Source organism: Equus asinus, chromosome 20 (assembly GCF_041296235.1).
Source record: "Equus asinus isolate D_3611 breed Donkey chromosome 20, EquAss-T2T_v2, whole genome shotgun sequence".
Classification (NCBI taxonomy): Eukaryota; Metazoa; Chordata; class Mammalia; order Perissodactyla; family Equidae; genus Equus; species Equus asinus.
The window spans coordinates 53655014-53672250 of record NC_091809.1 but is presented as its reverse complement, the minus strand read 5'-3'; the positions used below and the strand labels follow the sequence as shown (position 1 = coordinate 53672250).

Below are 17237 nucleotides of genomic sequence, written 5' to 3'. Positions count from 1 at the left end.
CATAATGACGGCAGTTTCCCTTCATCATTGTAAGTTCCTTTGACGCAAGTGAAGCTGGTGACTCAGAATTCTGGACCCAAGTGATGGGATGTGGCGGCGATAAAAGAAAAATGAATAATCCCTGAAGAGGGGAAAACCTGCAAACAGGCTGATTTAGACAGGACAAGCCTTCTGTCACCAAGGACCTTTCTGAGCTAGGCCTGCTGATATCAGATAAGGTTACAAGGCTCAGGGCCACACTGAGTAAGAGAGTCACAGGCGTGGAATTTGCCCAAGCCTTTCTAATAGCAGCTCTCAGACAAGTCCTCAAGAAATAATCAAGGACATATCTTGGAAGAAAACATACGTACAGACTGGCACGGGAGAGGCAGGGTATGAGGAGTTAGTGTTTAATGGGCACAGAGTTTTAGTCTGAGATGATGAAAAAGTTCCGGAGATGGATGATGGTGATGATTGCATAACAATGAGAATGTTCTTGACACTGCAGAGCCGTACACTTAAATATGGTTAAAGTGGTAAATTTTATGTCATGTATATTTTACTACAATAAAAAGAAAAATTTACGGAAAGAATATTGGTAGCAAACGGTTGTAAAACAAGAAATTAGAAGGTGATCAGGCAATCTGTGCCAATTTTTAAGTCAAGGGCTCAGGCCCAGGATCAGACTACCCATTTGAAATCGGGGCTTCTAACCTCCACCTCTTCTTAGTTCCGTGACATTAGGCAGATTCTGTAATTGATCCAAGACTCAGTTTCCTGATCTGTAAAATGGGTTAATTATGTAATTTGTAGGATTGTTGAGGGGCTAAATGAGATAATCCACTGTAAACTGTCTGGTACAAAGGAAGGGCTCAGACACTCTTAGCTATTATGTTATTACCATTATTGTGTTGTTCTTATTGTTGACAAGTAAATTCAGACACTACTGCCTAGAACTAACGTGAAAGGCTTCAAGAAAGGCCTCAGGAGGGAGAAGGCTCAGAATATACATTTAAATCAACAGGAAATGATTAAATGCCTGTTATAAAGCAATGCTCTGCTGGGTGCTGGGAGAAGAGAACAAACCAAAAACAAAAACATGCCATATGCTGTGAAGAAGTTTACACACTCACTGGGGAGATGAAGTACCACATGAAGCAGTTCAACAGTGCCAATATTTGAGACTTTCACTGGTGCCACACTTGAAAGAATAGAAAGCCCTTAGGGAGCTACGTGCTGAGGTGTTGACAGGCACCTGCTTTGGTGTCAGCCACACCCACCTTCACCCTTGCAAGTGCCCCAACCTCTCTGAGCCTCAGTTCCCTCATTAACACAAGAGAGGTAGTAACAGTAACTTCCTCAGGGGGTTGTTTTGAGGTTTAAATGAAGTTAATCCATGTAAAGAATCTAGGACAGGACCTAGCACAGATTCAAGCTTCGGTAAAAATTACCTTATTTAATCAACAATCCAGTGAGGTAAGTATTGCATATTTCTTATCTTATGCGAGAAATCAGGGCTCAAAAAGGTTAAGGGACTCACTCAAAGTCTAGCTAGCACATGGCAGAGCCAGGAATCCAACCCAGATCGTCAGACTCCTGATCCAGTGGCCTTTGCACTGTACCGTGGCCACCTGTGTGGTGTTGGTGTAAATGAGTACTGAGAGTAATCCCTGAGGCAGAGGAGAGGATGGTTACAGCAATGTTGGGAGAGCAACAGGAGAAATTTCATGAATGAAGTGGAAGATCGGGAAAAAAGCGTAATATTATTCAAATAATACGTTATTGAGGACTTACCTGCCACATTCTGTCTTAAACACTTAACATACGTCATCCCATTTCATCTTTACAACAATTCTTTGAGAGGGGTTATTAGCTCCATTTTGCAGATGGGAAAACTGAAGCTTAGAGTGTTTAAAAACCTGTAGAATGTCACAAGGTTGGTAAGAGGTGAAGTTGGGATTTGAACCCAGTTCTATCTGATTTCAAAATCTTGCCCTCAACCAAAAGAGGAACTCTCTAGATGAAGGGAGGAACACGAGTTTGGTACTGATTTGTTAAATGAATAGCAAAGATTAGGTCTGAAATAAGCAGAGCAAATTCAGGAGTGCAGGTGGAGTACAGGTGGAGAGGAGACCAGGTGAAGAGGAGAGGAATGGAAAGTAAGATTTCAAGTAAATGGAGATAGGTATGATAGCCTAGAGATGAGACGTTTGTTTGTTTTGTGTAAAAAAGAATTTCACTGTCACATTCCCTTTATCCCCACGAGTTTAGGTTGTAATATTCCTCTTTTTGACCTTATTTTTTCTAATAATTCAATTGTAACTTCTGTGACTATCTCTTGCCAGATAATTAATATCCGGAGGGGCGGTGGGGGGGGCGGGGGCGGATCCAGGAAGAATTCATTCACCTTATCAAAAGAAACAGCTTAATTCTAAATCAAAATTGAATCTGACTCGCTACAGAATCAGTAATGGTGATAGCCAAGGCCCTAACAGTCTCCATGAAGGCCAGACTGCTTGACAGGACCTATTAACAAGACACTAGGGTAAAAGTTCAGGGAAGTTACTAAGAGCCACTCTGAAAATATGTTTAAATAAAAGGCTCTTTGGGTGTATGAGCTCATCTTTATAGACAGAAGGCCTTTGAGAGAAAGGAATGACCTTTGAATATTTTGAATTTTAATTAAATTGAATTACCTAAATACAATTTATGATAGAGTCCAGGAGATATATTTATTTAAATGGAAACATTTATAGATTTCTACTTTTTGTAGGAGCAGTTGTTAACCATTTATGTACGAGTCTTAGAAAGAATGATCTTTCATCTGGTCTCTGAATACACTAGAGAGGGAAGCCAAGGCCAGTCTTCTCATCCACGATCCTGAGAAATAAGGCAGGCTCCCTCCAGGGGCTATTGGGCATCAGGGCTCAGAAGGAGCCTTGCTCTTCATGAGAACTCAGAAGGGAGTGGTGAGCCCCAGACTCGGATTGTGCTTTTCCCCATCTTTCATCTCATTGCCCTGCAGTGACTGCACCAAAAAAAACTCTGAATCTCCAGAAGTTCTGCATCTTGAAAAAGTCTGATCCATAGATGCCAAAAAGCTGCCTGGGTGGGATCTTCCACTCTTGTTGAGAAATAGTGATTAGGATGGACACAAGTTGGAGGTGATTTTGAGGATACGCAAGCTGATCAATCACTTCTCAACAAGGCCAGTGGTTTAGTATTGTCAGACAATCATCTGTTTCTGTGCCGACACATAAAAGACTGTCCCCTATCTAGAGGACAAGTGACCCATATACATTATTAGTGCTGATTAAAGTCAAAGTTTCCTTCGGCCATATGTGATCGTCTCCAAAACAATAAAATAGTGTTTCTAGCTGTTTCTTGGTTATCGCTTCTGACCAGCGAATTAGAATAATCCATTTCCTGACAAAGACACAAATCCTGAAGATTTGAATTGTGGATCCAGGGCTTTGTAATTCTGTTTAATGTGATAATCATAGGCCTTCAGGTTAGTAGAATGAGGCAAGAGCAATTCAGGGTTCTAGATTCTAGATCTAGGATTTGTTGGGAAGAGACTTACAATCTAATTGGTTCCTCATTATGATCACAAGGTAAACATTTTAAGTTAAATGAAACTCTTTTTTCTTAACAGAGTAAAGTTATATAAATTGAAGTTCTGCTCTTGGAATCTTGAATATCCTTCTTTATATATATTTAAGTCCATAAAGCTGAATAACATAAAAGCTACAACAGAAATGTTTCTTTTAGGAGATTAGGAGATTTATCTGTGTATGATGAATTGGCAAGACGTCTTTAAATGTAATTTCAATGATGTTTGTACTAAAGATGTTTTTCTTTCCTTAGTTAATATCCCTGAGGCAAACATGAGCATTCTTCATATGTCCAAGAACCTCTTAACTGTGCTTAAAATTGGGTCATTTTAAATTTTATCCAAAATAACCACAATCTGTCATATCCTGAACCTATTCTGTACTTACGTAACTGTTCTCAAACAAGAACCCACACAGTACTGGCCATGAAATGTGTATAAGAGAGTGTCGGTGTTTACTCATTGCACGTCTGTTATGTGCCAAGAACTATACTATGTGCAGGAATATAAGATAAAATGTGCTGTCCTTATTTTTGAAGAGTTCCAAGACTAGACACACACAGTCATCTGCACAGGATGGTAGGTTCTCAGACATCTATCATCTTGGATACGGAGGAGCTATTCACTGGGAATATGGAGAAGGAAGAAGAGGAATAGACCACAGTGGGTCAGGAAGACATCTCAGACTTGTCTAGAGTTGTCAAAGTATAGAAATGAGAGAATTATATCCAAATCAAAGCATGGGCCTGAAAATCAGAGAACATAGTGCATTGGCCAGAATGTTGGAGGGAACCTTGGAAATGTTTCAGACCAGCAACCTCATGTTAATGCTCAGGCGTGAAAAGCTTATCTGACTCATTCCAGGTTTTGCGAATTAGGAATTTGGAGCATGTAGATGAGGTTCATCAAAAATACAAGCAAATGCATAGGGGGTCCGTCCAGGGTTGAGCGGTTAAAGTTCTGCACTCTCTGCTTTGGTGGCCCAGGTTCGCTGGTTCGGATCCAGGGTGCAGACTTGCTCCACTCATCAGCCATGCTGTGGAGGCATCCCACATACAAAGTAGAGGAAGATTGGCACAGATGTTAGCTCAGGGCTAATTTTCCTGAAGCGAAAAAAGAGGAAGATTGGCAACGGATATTAGCTCAGGGTGAATCTTCCTCACACACACACAAAACAATACAAGCAAATGTATTTACTTGAGTTTATAAGAGTCTTCACATTGATGAGGATATTTTGTAAACAAATCTATCCACTAGAGAGGTCAAAGGAAAAGAGAAGTAAGACCTTTGCAACTAAAGAGATTTTGAGTCCAAAAGTACCAAAATCAAGAACTGACATATGACTCTGTGTCATCTGTGTCCCTCATGAGTTCAAGGTCTCTGTTGCCCTCACAAAGAAAACTAAAGTTAATGACTGACAGCAGTGTACATTTAAGAAGGAAGTGTAGGCAGATCATCAGATTTTGTCCCACATTATATAATCCATAAAACATATTAATGAAAGGTTATCAATTAGGTTGGTTAACAAAAAGGTTAGCTTTTAAAAAAATATTATTTAGTTACATAATTGCATTCATTCATAACTTGTATTAGATTGTTTTTAAAAGAGATTGTCTTGTTCAAAACAGCAAGTATAATCAATTGAATAATGTGTTATTCCCTCTCCCTTGGCTACTCTTAGGGAGAGTTTGGATTATTGTGGCCAAATGTCAGGCACAATTGTTCCCCGAGTGATAGGTGTTTGAGATGCAGAGATAATATCTAAGATGAAATAAAACAGCCTCTGAAAGTCTAAGTCAAGGGTACAGGAACCTTCCCATACAAATCTGGACTTATGGCTTCTCTTGAAGAGATGAAAGCTCTGACAAGGCCAGGTCCACATTTCCAAATAATATCAACTGACAAGAGCTGAGGACCAGCTGTTCCTTCTAGATAAAAATGAGTACTCTGCAGTTCATCTCAGTTCTCACAAGCCAAAATTCATATTATTGGCCTGGCCCTGTAGACATTTATAGTTTATGATCCCTGGTATAGTCTTATAGACTTAAATCCAGAGTTCCAGTAAGTATCACAGGTACTTAATGTTCTTATTCTTTAGAGAAGGATTTATTTTTATTACTTTGGAATAGACACAATTGCCTTTTTGAAATATTTTAGTTCTTTGAATTTTAACCAGAAACTGGAATGCTGACTGTCCTCATTTGTATTAGCAAGCTACCTTGTTCCATCAATTTTACTTTGGGCATACTGCAAAAAAAGTACATTTCAGAATCTCTGGACTCTAAAGTCTAATTCTTAATACCAAATCCACAAATTTCTGCTCTGCCTTCTAGCATAATCACGAAGGAAAGTTTGCAGTGACTTATTGAAGGGGTTGAAGAATAACTCCTTAGAAATGAGCAATAAGTACCTGATGTGCCTATTTTTTCACCAAAGCAAGACAACCTGTGACAATCAGTAATTAATGGTATGACCTATGCGTTATTGGGAAAATTAATGGAGTGCTTATTTCAAACAAGATCCATTTAGTAAATGAAAAATGTTTTAGTTCTACACCATTATCCTCAAATAGAGGTAAACCAAAATGTGTGAACTGGTAGAGTCAGGAAGAGGAATAAGAATCACATAACTAAGTATGGAGACTATTAGAGTCATTGCCATAAGATGAGTTGACCTCCTCCCATGTCAATTAAAGATTTAATGCCTTTAGGGTTCTACAAAAGTGAGATCATTGGGAAAAGAAATCCCTAGTGTAGGTAGAAGCTTTCAGGATTAAGAACTTCAGGCTCTCCATCCTTTCTTTTCCTTCATCCATTTAAGAAAATGAAACAAAAAATAAATCTTTGCACATTAAGTATTCCAGCTTAAAAGTTAGGAAATTTTGTTTAGTTTTGCTTATTTGGAGATGTGCCCACCTCCCTGGCATGTGCTGTGAGACATCAGAAACACAAATATATAATCAAGTAATTCCTATGAAGAATTGTCCAAGGTGGATCAAGAAAAACATACCAAAATTCAAGAGAATTTGGAATCCTTGAATATGCTCCTATGGAGGCACTGCAAGATGGTGATGTTTCTCTTTGAGATAATTCCTGAGGCATTTTGATGCCTGACTCACACACACCCCTTACCTAAGTTTCTCTTCTACAGAGAGGAACTTGGAAGTTCACTCAAGCATTTTAATGACCTCAGGTTGGGTAGCAAGAGCCTGGGGGCTTTTTCTGAGTCATAAGGAAACTATTGTAGGGTGACTATCAGAACCTCACAGAAATATCAAGTGTGAGATGAAGGCAACACCAGCGAGAGAAATTCTTACTGTTTTCCATGATAGTGGCCATTTATCTTCTCTGTTTCAGATGTTTATTGTGTGACTACAATGCCTATCAACCACAGGGCTCATTTAGACTCTGAAGAGAAAAAAAGAATGATGCCTGGCTAAGTAGTCCCTCGGCCCAGAGCTTCCATCGCACTTCAAAAGAAAACATCCCTCACCAAGCACAGCTCACCTTTATTAGAGGCACAGGAATGGTCTTCCGATAAGACAATTCCATGTTCCAAGGCATCCGGAGGGTCTTCCCTCTCCATGAGTCCAGGTGGCTGGTTTCTCTTTCTTTTCCTTCATCTGAGATATGAAGGTGTAGATCAGAAAATTATCATTCTGCTCTAAAAGAGTAAGTTGTAATAAGAATGTTCCAAAACGTAAAGAAGACATTAACGTACACACTCCCAGAACCAAAAGGGTGAGACAATTTTGTATGGTAGGAGAATGGTTTCCATAGCAGCCAGCCAGGAAATAACCAATAATGTATGTATTGTTCAATCGTCACGGGCCCCAGACACTCAGCAATTACTCAACTACCAAGGAGTAAGTGTAATACACTGGAAAGATTCCAAGCTCTAGAGTCTGAAAGATTTAAGTTTAGATGCTGGATCTGCTGCCTTATCTCTAGCTTTACTCTTTGAGTTACTTTACTTCTCTGCATCTCAGATTTCTCATCTCTACATTCCTCTTAATAATATTTGCCTTTCAGGGTTGTTAATAAAGGTTGAATGAGATAATATACTTAGAAGTGCAGGCACATATTAGTTGCCTGATGGATGGTAACATGATTATTCTTATTGCTAATGAATAAATGAGTGATTGCTTCAGATTTCCTTGCTCTTTCTTTGTTGCCCTTGTAGGGGAGGAAGACATTTCCTCTACCCTCTCTGGGTTCTTCTGGCCAGAGAACAAATTAAATTCACATGAGACAGAATAACAGGAGAAAATTAAACACAGCTTTAAAACATGTATACATGGGAGAGGCTCAGGCAAACTGAGAAACTCACCAAAATGGCTGAAGCCACCACCTTAAATATCATCCTCAGCCAAAGACAAAGGAGGATATTGGAGGTAGAGGGGGAGTCAATCATGGGAGATTACCACACAAGTACAGTAAACAAGATGCAGATTTAAGTCCTTCCCTTCTGCACTGATAAAGAGTTTCTAGAGATAATGTCATACCCCCTTCTTCCTGGTACAGAGAGGGAGACATCTTTACAGATGGAGACTTCCTTTACAACGTAAATGTTTCTTAACAAACAGTAAGTAAATTCTGCTTTTCAGAGTTGCTTTCCTGTCTGCAGTTTATTAAAAGTAACCAGCCCCAAACAATCCTCATGCCAAAGAGACATATCTTGGGGTGGCCAATTCCAGGCCCCCACACCGCTATGGTATTGTCCTGATAGCTAAAGTGCTCCCTTTGGTTTGCTTTTCCATCAAAGTTAAAGTCTATCATCTCCTATGACATAGGCGGGAACAAAAGAGGTAAATATAGCAGTCAGATCAGGAAGTATTGGGCAATCTAAAAAAACACGCATATCCAATTGGGTAAGGCAACCACCTGGAATGTAGGTCTAACTACATGTATAATAAGACAAGATTTTCTCTAAAAGAAATGTCATTCTTCCTGAGATACACAATGAGGCAGGATTTGGGTCAAAGAAAATAAAAGATTTCTTGTATTCTTAGGGTCAGAACTCTGGGCTAGGGCAGAGCCTTGTCCCAGGCAGCACTGAAGGCTGTTGAAAACCTTTAGGAACTCACCCCTTCGACAGGCCTGGGGGAAATGTGCGTGGATGCATACATGTGCGTGTCCGTGAACTAATGAGCCAGCCATCCAAGGAGCACTGGGAGCCCAAGCCCACACTGGCATGGTGGGGAGACAGCTCACTGTAGCACTTGGAGATCAGGACTTCCTCTTCCAGCCCTTCCCCAAAGCTGGCAGCCACAGCCCCTAGTCACTGAAACATCTGTGCTCAGTGGACAATGGAATTGGCTCAGGCTCCTGAATTTCCAGTTATCAGCGGTAGCACACCACCTACTCAGCACGAGGTAACTGTAGCTCTCCTGCCAGCAGACAAGGGCTACACCAGCATTCAGGCTGCCTATGTTTCAACAGTGACACCATGTGGCAGTGACAACAACCCAGGACTCTCCAATGGATTAAGCAGATTTCTGATCTTCTTTCCCTGATGTGAGTCTTTGGATTGAGTAAGACCTTGAGATTCTTTTTATCATGAAATGAAGTACCTAAGAGGTGAAAGAAATGTATTTTCACCATAGATAGGATGTAGATTCAATCACTTAATTTGAACATGAAAAGAAAATGTGACCATACGTTGTCTTCCAAACTGGACTTGTTAATTAGACAAGTGATGATGGAATCACAGTGCTAGAGGACAGTACCTGGAAAGCATAGTGACAGACAACAGGCTATTTCTCACAGGCATCAAGGAAGTATAGTACCTAATAACTGTAATGGAAGACGAGAGGAACCCTACGGACAGATTATATAAAGTGACTTTGGCAGGCAGGCCAGCAGTCAGCCCCAGAGAGCACTGGTAGGAAGTGGTAGCCCCCACTTTACAAGAAGAGACTGCACTCCTGGGTGAGGTAGAAGAGCAACAATGACAAGAGCAAAACAAACCCAAGTCATTAAGGGCACAATGACAAGAGCAAAACAAACCCAAGTCATTAAGGGCCAGGGGCAAGGTAAGCTCTTAAGACAAGGATCTCAGACAGAGTCTAAATCAGGAAGGCATTTATCAGAGCAAGACCAGGTCCTAGTCCCAGGCATAAGAAACAGCCCAACAGCATAACTCTTTATACCACTGCAGGTAATACCCCACCAGTTTTCAGAATATAGCAGCTCTCTTAAAAATTCTCTTTCCGTTACTCTAACAAATACACACACACACACACACACACACACACACACTTCAAATATTCTATAACATCTGTCTGTTAGCTTGTGAAATCTGAACTCCCACCTACCAATTCATTTTGACAGCTACATTTTAGCTACAATTCCCTCATAGGAGCCGTCACCTCTGAGAAATTTAAGGTTCTTCCCATTATGTGTTTGCAGATGCTGAAAAGGTGAATCAATCCATGAAGATGCTTTGCTCTTGAGCTCTCTGGGGACATTTTTGCAAATATATTGGTGTTCTCTGTGCTTTGGGGTATGCTAAGTAGTCACCCTGTTATCTCCAGCAGTTTATTTTTAACGAAATGCTGACAGTTTAGCATCTCCTTGCATAACTGTGTTCTAGGGTATTTGTCAAGAGTGACAGCTATTCAAGAAAGCATGAGAAATAATCCACCAGTTATCAATCCTGTCTTGAGTTTTCCTACAAATTGCCATACCCTTGAAACTAATTTTAGTTGGCAATGGAAAATCGATACAAATAACAAGAGATGGTTTAATCTCTGTAGGTATGTTGTAACTCACGTCACTGCACACATCTTCATTCCCCTGCAAACATACTCGGAGATGTCCGAAGTTCCAGAAAGAAATGGAGAGCGTGAACAAAACAACCTCAGTGAGCAGAAAAAGGACAGTAATTCCACTGGCAAAAACAAAATGCCCCTCGAAGGCGTATGTGCCAGTCACAGCTGTGTGGTACAGTAAGATTTGGGTGCTTGATCTTATTAAATTGTCCATGTAGCAACCATGTCTTTCTCAGCTGGTGAAAGAAGGAGCACCGGGAGTCAGGCTGAGTTTTGAAGCTTGGTTCCAGCACTGCTTCAGCGCGGCAGTCATGTATCAGTGATGTTTGGAAGGCATCAAATTTCACAGGACTTTCTTCCTTGCTCTAACAAAAGGTGCTTCCCTGCTGTAATGACCCAGTAAGCACAGTCACCACTCCCGGATTCTGGAAAATTCAGCAGCCTTTGTTCTTTATAAAAATACATTTTTTTGTTACCACCAAATTTTATATGGAGTAAAGTGCTTTCAATTCCCATTTTCCATAGATTTCAGATCCTGCCATTGGCCTAAAAAGGCTTCAGATAAGTGGAAAAGATAGCCTGAAGATAAGTGAAATAAGCCATACACAAAAGGGCAAAAAGTGTACAACTCCACTTATATGGGGTAACTAGAATGGGCAAATTCATAGAGACAAAGCAGAATAGAAGGTACCAGGGTCTCAGGTGAGGGAGAATGGGGAATTATTGCTTAATGGGTGTAGAATGTTTGTTCGAGATGATGCTAAATTTTGGAAATAATGGTGATGACTGCACAACATAGTGAATGTAATTAATGCCACTGAATTTTGCATTTAAAAATTGTTGAAGTGGCAAATTTTATGTTATATATATTTACTGCAACAAAAAAATCATTAAAAGATAGTCTGAAGATATTAAGGTGAGATTTTCCCCTCCACTTCAACAAACAGGCTTTCTCTCCTGCTCCCAAAAACTAAATTAGTGAAAAATTTGTATCATTGTACAGAAAAGGTTCCTATCCTCATATCATGAGATGATGGAGGCATTTATGGCCCTCCTAATGGGCCGGAAGGAAAGATGATTCCGAAATTTCCTCAGGATACAAATTTCATATATACGAATTATTTAGCATCACAGGCTTATAATGGACAATGCCAGTTATTTGGTCCCCCTGTCTCCATCTGAAATATCTCTTCTTAGAGAGAATCACTTTCAAATGATTCTTCTGGTGGTTACCTATAAATCTCTAAATAGTATGCTTAACTCGCTATTTCGTGGTGTATCATCTTTAATGATTATTTGTAACTTCCTGTTGTAATGGATGAAGGATAACTCATTTGTACTACCTCCTACCCCCTCTACCCTCTGCCTCCGAATAGAGTTATATCACTGTTTTTGGTTCATGTCTGCAACTTCAGACTTGAACCTCCATGTCTCATTCAGATGGATAATTTCTCTTGGCTTCCTGTTTTGGAGCTGGGGATATTAGTGGATTCCCTGTTTCCTTCACCTTCCATTCCCCTTTTACATCCTCACATCTGTCAGCTCTAGACTTACTTTTATGTGGTCAAAGCTGATAGCGGTTATGGTGATAAAGTCTTTCACGATTTCTTTACGGGTTGATTTCAAAGGTCGAACACCAGTAAATGGTTATTGTAATCATGTAAATATTGTTGTCTGCAGAGGCACTGGTGTGTAATAAGTATTCTTCCACCTCCAAGATTCTAATGTCACTACCCCCTAGGACACTTGGAGGATAATCCTAACACTAAATTCCAAGGAATTCTCCTGCTTTATACTCACCAATTGCTAATAGAGATGTCACATTTAGTTTACTACAGTTTTGGATTACAACTGTCTTGTGTAGATTTGTTGATTGGTTGGTTGTTCTTCACTGGACTTTCTGACAGCCATACCTTTCCTTCTTGCATTCTGTGCCTTAATCATTTCCCTGAGTTTCTCAAGATTTCAGTCATTTATCTATTCCATCATACACTCTTTATTCCAAAGACCCACCCTGCAGAGCCCTCCATATTTCTGCTCCCACATGAACCAGTTGTTTGCTCGGCCTGCTGCAAAAATGCCTTTCACCAAGCTCAACAGTTAGACCCACCATTTGTTTGTTTGAACGTTTTGCCTGTTCTTACATTTAGCTCTAATTCCTCTAGAGTTATTTGTTTCTGGTTTTGTTTTTCTTCTTTGGAGGGTAGGCAGAGATCTTTATTTTATGTTTCTATATTTCCCATATATCTCTAGACTCTTGATGGTCTACTCTTATTATAAAACGAAGCAATAGGGTCACTGTGTGCTTGGGTGGGCTTATTGGTTGGCAAGATTCACTTTAGGGGAAGTGAGTGGAGATCTCCAAAAGCCAGAATGACAAATGAGTATATATATCCACAGTGGTACCCTGTTTCTCCCTAGAAATTTCATTCAATTGTTAAAAGAAATTGATCCTTTTGCTATCTAGAGCTGTACAGTCCTTCTCTGATCACCTTATGTAAAATAGTCCCCACATCCAGTGACTCTCTAGTTCATTAACCTGTAGTCTTTCCCTTATAACTCTTACTACCCGAAAAGCTATCTAATTTGTCTACTTTCTCATAGTTTCTTTCCCCCGCTAGAGGATAAGTTCCAGAAGAAAACAACTCTGCTCTATCTAGTTCACTGTTGTATCCTCAGCACCTGGAACCGTATCTGACACATCATAGGTGCTCAGTACGTTCTGCTTGAATTAGTGAATTAATTATTTGATGAATAAAAATGCTATGTCTGGATCACTAAAATCCCAAGAAATCATTCATCTAAATTACAACAATAGGGGGAGAGAAGTTGCTTGATGTCACAGAAAATTGAGCATGCTTACTACTTACTTTGTGATATCTCTTTTTGAAACCAGAAAAAGCCCAATCCTCAAGCCCCAAATAAAAAATGAAAACTTCTAGTTGGACGTCATCACCTCCAGTCATCTCAATGGAGCAGGTGATCTCTCTTCTAGGTAAGCAGAGCCCAGAAGCAGTGGTCAGCTCATCCTCAGAGCGTGACCTTGAAAGAAACTCTCTCTGTCTACCCCATGTAAGGCACTATTTGGACTTTTGAAACAATTCGAGAAGGAAAACTTCACCAGCAGAGAGCTGAGAGATAGGTACAGATATATGAGATTATTGCTCAGGATTCTCTTGAGGAGAAAATAAGTGGAATTTTGTGGAAAGGCTTTTGACTTGAGTGCCTCTTAGAATCTGAATTTTTCACTCACTGCTTTATAAGAATAATTATTTAATTAAAGACTAGGCAAGGAGAAACAACTTTTCTCTGACCTCCTGCCAAGGGTTCCCCAAAAACACTGGCCGGCCCATTTAATAATCTAAGATTCAGTCATGAGAACACTGAGTCACCAGAGTCAATCATCTTCTGACAGATGACGTAATAAGGGATATATTAACTGTGGTCCACATTTCTTTTACTCCCTGCACTCAAGTCTTATTCCAGGGAACAGCCCTCTTTATGTTCAGTTCAACAAACATTTATTGCTTGCCTACTTTGTACTACAATGCAATGATGCAAAAAAAAATCCCCAGTTAAACTGTGGTATATCCAGACAGTGGAATATTATTCAGTCCTAAAAAGGAATGAAACATGAAAAAACTTGGAGAAACATAAAATGCATATTACTAAGTGAAAAAAGCCAATCTGGAAAGACTACATACTGTGTGATTCCAACTATACGATATTCTGGAAAAGGCAAAACTATGCAGACAGTAAAAGGACCAGTGGTTGCCAGGGGTTAGGGAAGAGGGAGGGATGAATAGGCAGACCATAGAGGATTTTTAGGGCAGTGTAACTACTCTGTGTGATATCATAATGATAGATACATGTCATTATACACTTGTCCAAATTCATAGAATGTACAAGACCCAGAGTGAACCCTAACGTAAACTGTGGATTTTGGATGATAAGGATGTGTCAGTGTAGGTTCATGGATTATAGCAAATGTAGGACTCTGGTTTGGGATGTTGACAGTGGGGGAGGTTGTGCACATCTGGGGACAGGGAGTATATAAGAAATCTCTGTACCTTCCGCTCAATTTTGCTGTGAACATAAAACTGCTCTAAAAATAGTCTGTTAAAAAAAATCCCCAGTTCTCTCTAAATAAGTAATCACATCGTATGACTGCATGTAGATGTTTAGAACACAGTAGTGAAGGAAAATGTTGCCTATAATTCAATCTTTCTTTCTAACTCATCTTCCTTCTATACGCATAAGTGCATTGCAAATGTGCACCTGTGTATGCAAACGCCACCCAGTGTTCCCCAGGGATAGCCAGAGCATAGAAAGTGTGTTTGTGACGAAATTTGTAATTCTAAACTCTGGGCCAATGAACCTACAAGTACCAAACACATTTGTAAACCACTAACCTTTGGTTAGTTACTCTGCAGACACAGCTTTTCAAATGTGAAAGGCCTCTGAACTACTCCCCCAACTAGAAAAAAAAAATTAGTTGCTTAAGGTAATGATCAATCAATAAGCCAACTAACCCCAAACAGCACTATATTACTAGGTAGATGAATAAACTCTAGAAACTGGAAAATGTTGTCGCTACTTGCACCTTGTGAACCTGAGATACAGCCAAGAGGCAATAGCTGGAAGGATCTCCAAGTACTCAAACACCATTCTTGGCATTGACTAAAAGCAAGAGCCGTATTTACAGAAGACAGTACTACATTTGCTTAACAGAGGAAGAAATCTCCCCAAATTTCATATAACCAGAAATTGGCATTTCAAGTTGGATATTGCTGCATTTCCATAACTAATTCTGCATGTGGAGTATGATATGGGTGTCCCGTATCCGTTTCCTCTGTCTCTAACTTACTGTCTGAGTGGCTCTGGAATCGGCCATTTGGAACATAGCACCAAGCTGTGAAGTGCATGCCAGAGTTTGTTGGGTTTGCAACAGAGTAATTCTGCAATACCCTTGTGAGTGCACTGGAAGGTGGACTTGTTTCTTCAAAATAAAGGTGGAAATGGAGGTCCCAAGATCATGCAACAAATTAAGGAAGAGAACCTCTAGATTTCTTTTCTGGCATAGTAGCTGCTGTATGCACAGCTGCTTATAATTCATAAGGTTTTCTGAGGTTCTCTTATGTGTAAGAAGTAAGGACTCACTCATTACTTCAAGTAATTGGGAGTAGGAATGAGACAGGGCCATTGGTCCCAGAGAAGAACTCCCGTAAGAACTCAAAAATTCAGAAAATTATGAACAGCAAGGCCTCAGAAGAACACAAACTGGAGCATCTAGAGATTTCTGATGCAAGGATCTCTGATTTTCATTCTCGTTCAACCAGAAAAAAAGAATACAAATCCTCTCTGAAGAATCCCTTCCTCAAAAGACATCTCAAAGGATCCCAACAGACAAGATTCCAGGAAATTGAACTCCAAGGAAAAAAAATCACAAAACACGAGGAAAAAAAGCATCATTAGTGACATGGGCAAAAATGTAGAAGCAGAACTTTCACGCATTGCTGGCTGGAGGCTAACAATGGTACGTACTTTGGAGAACTGCTTGCTCCTTTCTTATAAAGTCAGACATACACTGACCACATAGCCAGGCAATTCCTCTCTCAGGAATCTACCCAAGAGAAAAGAAAACGTGTGTGCACCAAAAGACTTGGACTCGAATGTTCATTGCAGCTCTATTCATAATAGTCTCAAACTGGAAATAGCTCAAATGTCCACCAAACGGGTGAATGGATAAACAAATTTTGGTATAACCATACAATGGAACACTACTTAGACATAAAAAGAAAGGGAATAAATTACTGATAAATGCAATTACATTGTGCTTAGTAAGAGAAAACAGAAAAAAAGAGTATCTCCTGTATGATGCCCTTTATATGAAATTCTAGAGCAGGCAAAACCTATATAGACAGTCAGAAAGTAGAAGAGAGGTTGCTTTGGGCAGGAAAGGGGGGAGGAATTAGCTACAAACAGACTAGTTACATTTTAGTGTGATGGAAATGTTCTCTATCTAGATTGTGGTAGGGTACTCAGGTATAGACATTTGTCAAAACTTAAACTATCTACTTAAAATGGTTGCATTACATTGTATGTAAATAGATCATAATAACATCATTTTTAAAAAGAAAAAAGCAAAAATTTTTAAAAATGAAGAACTTCTTAAAAGTAAAAGAATTCAGGATTTTATCCTTTCTGAAATTAGATATTGGTGGGCGTTTGTTCGCTTTCAGATTTATCACAGGTGGTTGAATTTGAGTTTAGAGGAGAGAAGATTTGTTTTTGTTTTTAACTAACTGTTTTATTTCTTCAATGTGTAATGTTCAAATTAGCGTCCTTTGATGTAAATTATTCTTCTGGAAGGAATGTCATGCCCTCAATAAACTAGACATTAACCCTTTTGCCTTCATTTTTTCCTATTAATTTTTACCTCTAGGGTAGAAAAATAGCAAAAAATAGATTATGAGTACAGTTCTTTGAACAAAGAAAAACTATATATTTTCCAATCAAAAATACGTATGATAGAGTCATTCAGACTGCAACAGGGCTTGCAAGAATGTTGCGATTTTTCCCCCTTACTATATTCTGAAGACACAGCAGGTCTATTATAGCACCGATCAAAACACATGAAAATATTTTAAATTTCTGTGAATTGAATGTTCATTATTTATAGACAAATAAGTATTTATATTTATTTAGACTGTCAACAGTAAAGATTATATGTTTTTAACTAAGGAAACAATTTCTTTGCTACCTTAGTTTTATAACATATGCTTCACAGGAGTATCAATGGATGTCTTATTACCATTGCATTTATTTCATTTTGAATATTATCAGACTAAGTTGCTCATGGCAGCAGAGAAG

The 17237-nt window shown here is 39.4% G+C and overlaps 1 long non-coding RNA gene across 3 annotated transcripts in view; it reads right to left on the bottom strand.

The window, feature by feature from the left end:
* Positions 1-1417: 1417 nt before the first annotated feature.
* LOC123279087 (uncharacterized) overlaps positions 1418-17237 on the bottom strand; it is a 163422-nt gene continuing 147602 nt past the window's right edge. For 2 of the 3 annotated variants that reach the window (XR_011495702.1, XR_006516929.2), the window contains exons 5-6: positions 7099-7214; positions 1418-4695 (exon numbers count right to left, since the gene is read on the bottom strand). This is a non-coding gene — a long non-coding RNA (uncharacterized lncRNA). The remainder of the gene's footprint in view (positions 4696-7098; positions 7215-17237) is intronic. The other variant, XR_011495703.1, reaches the window with a different exon arrangement.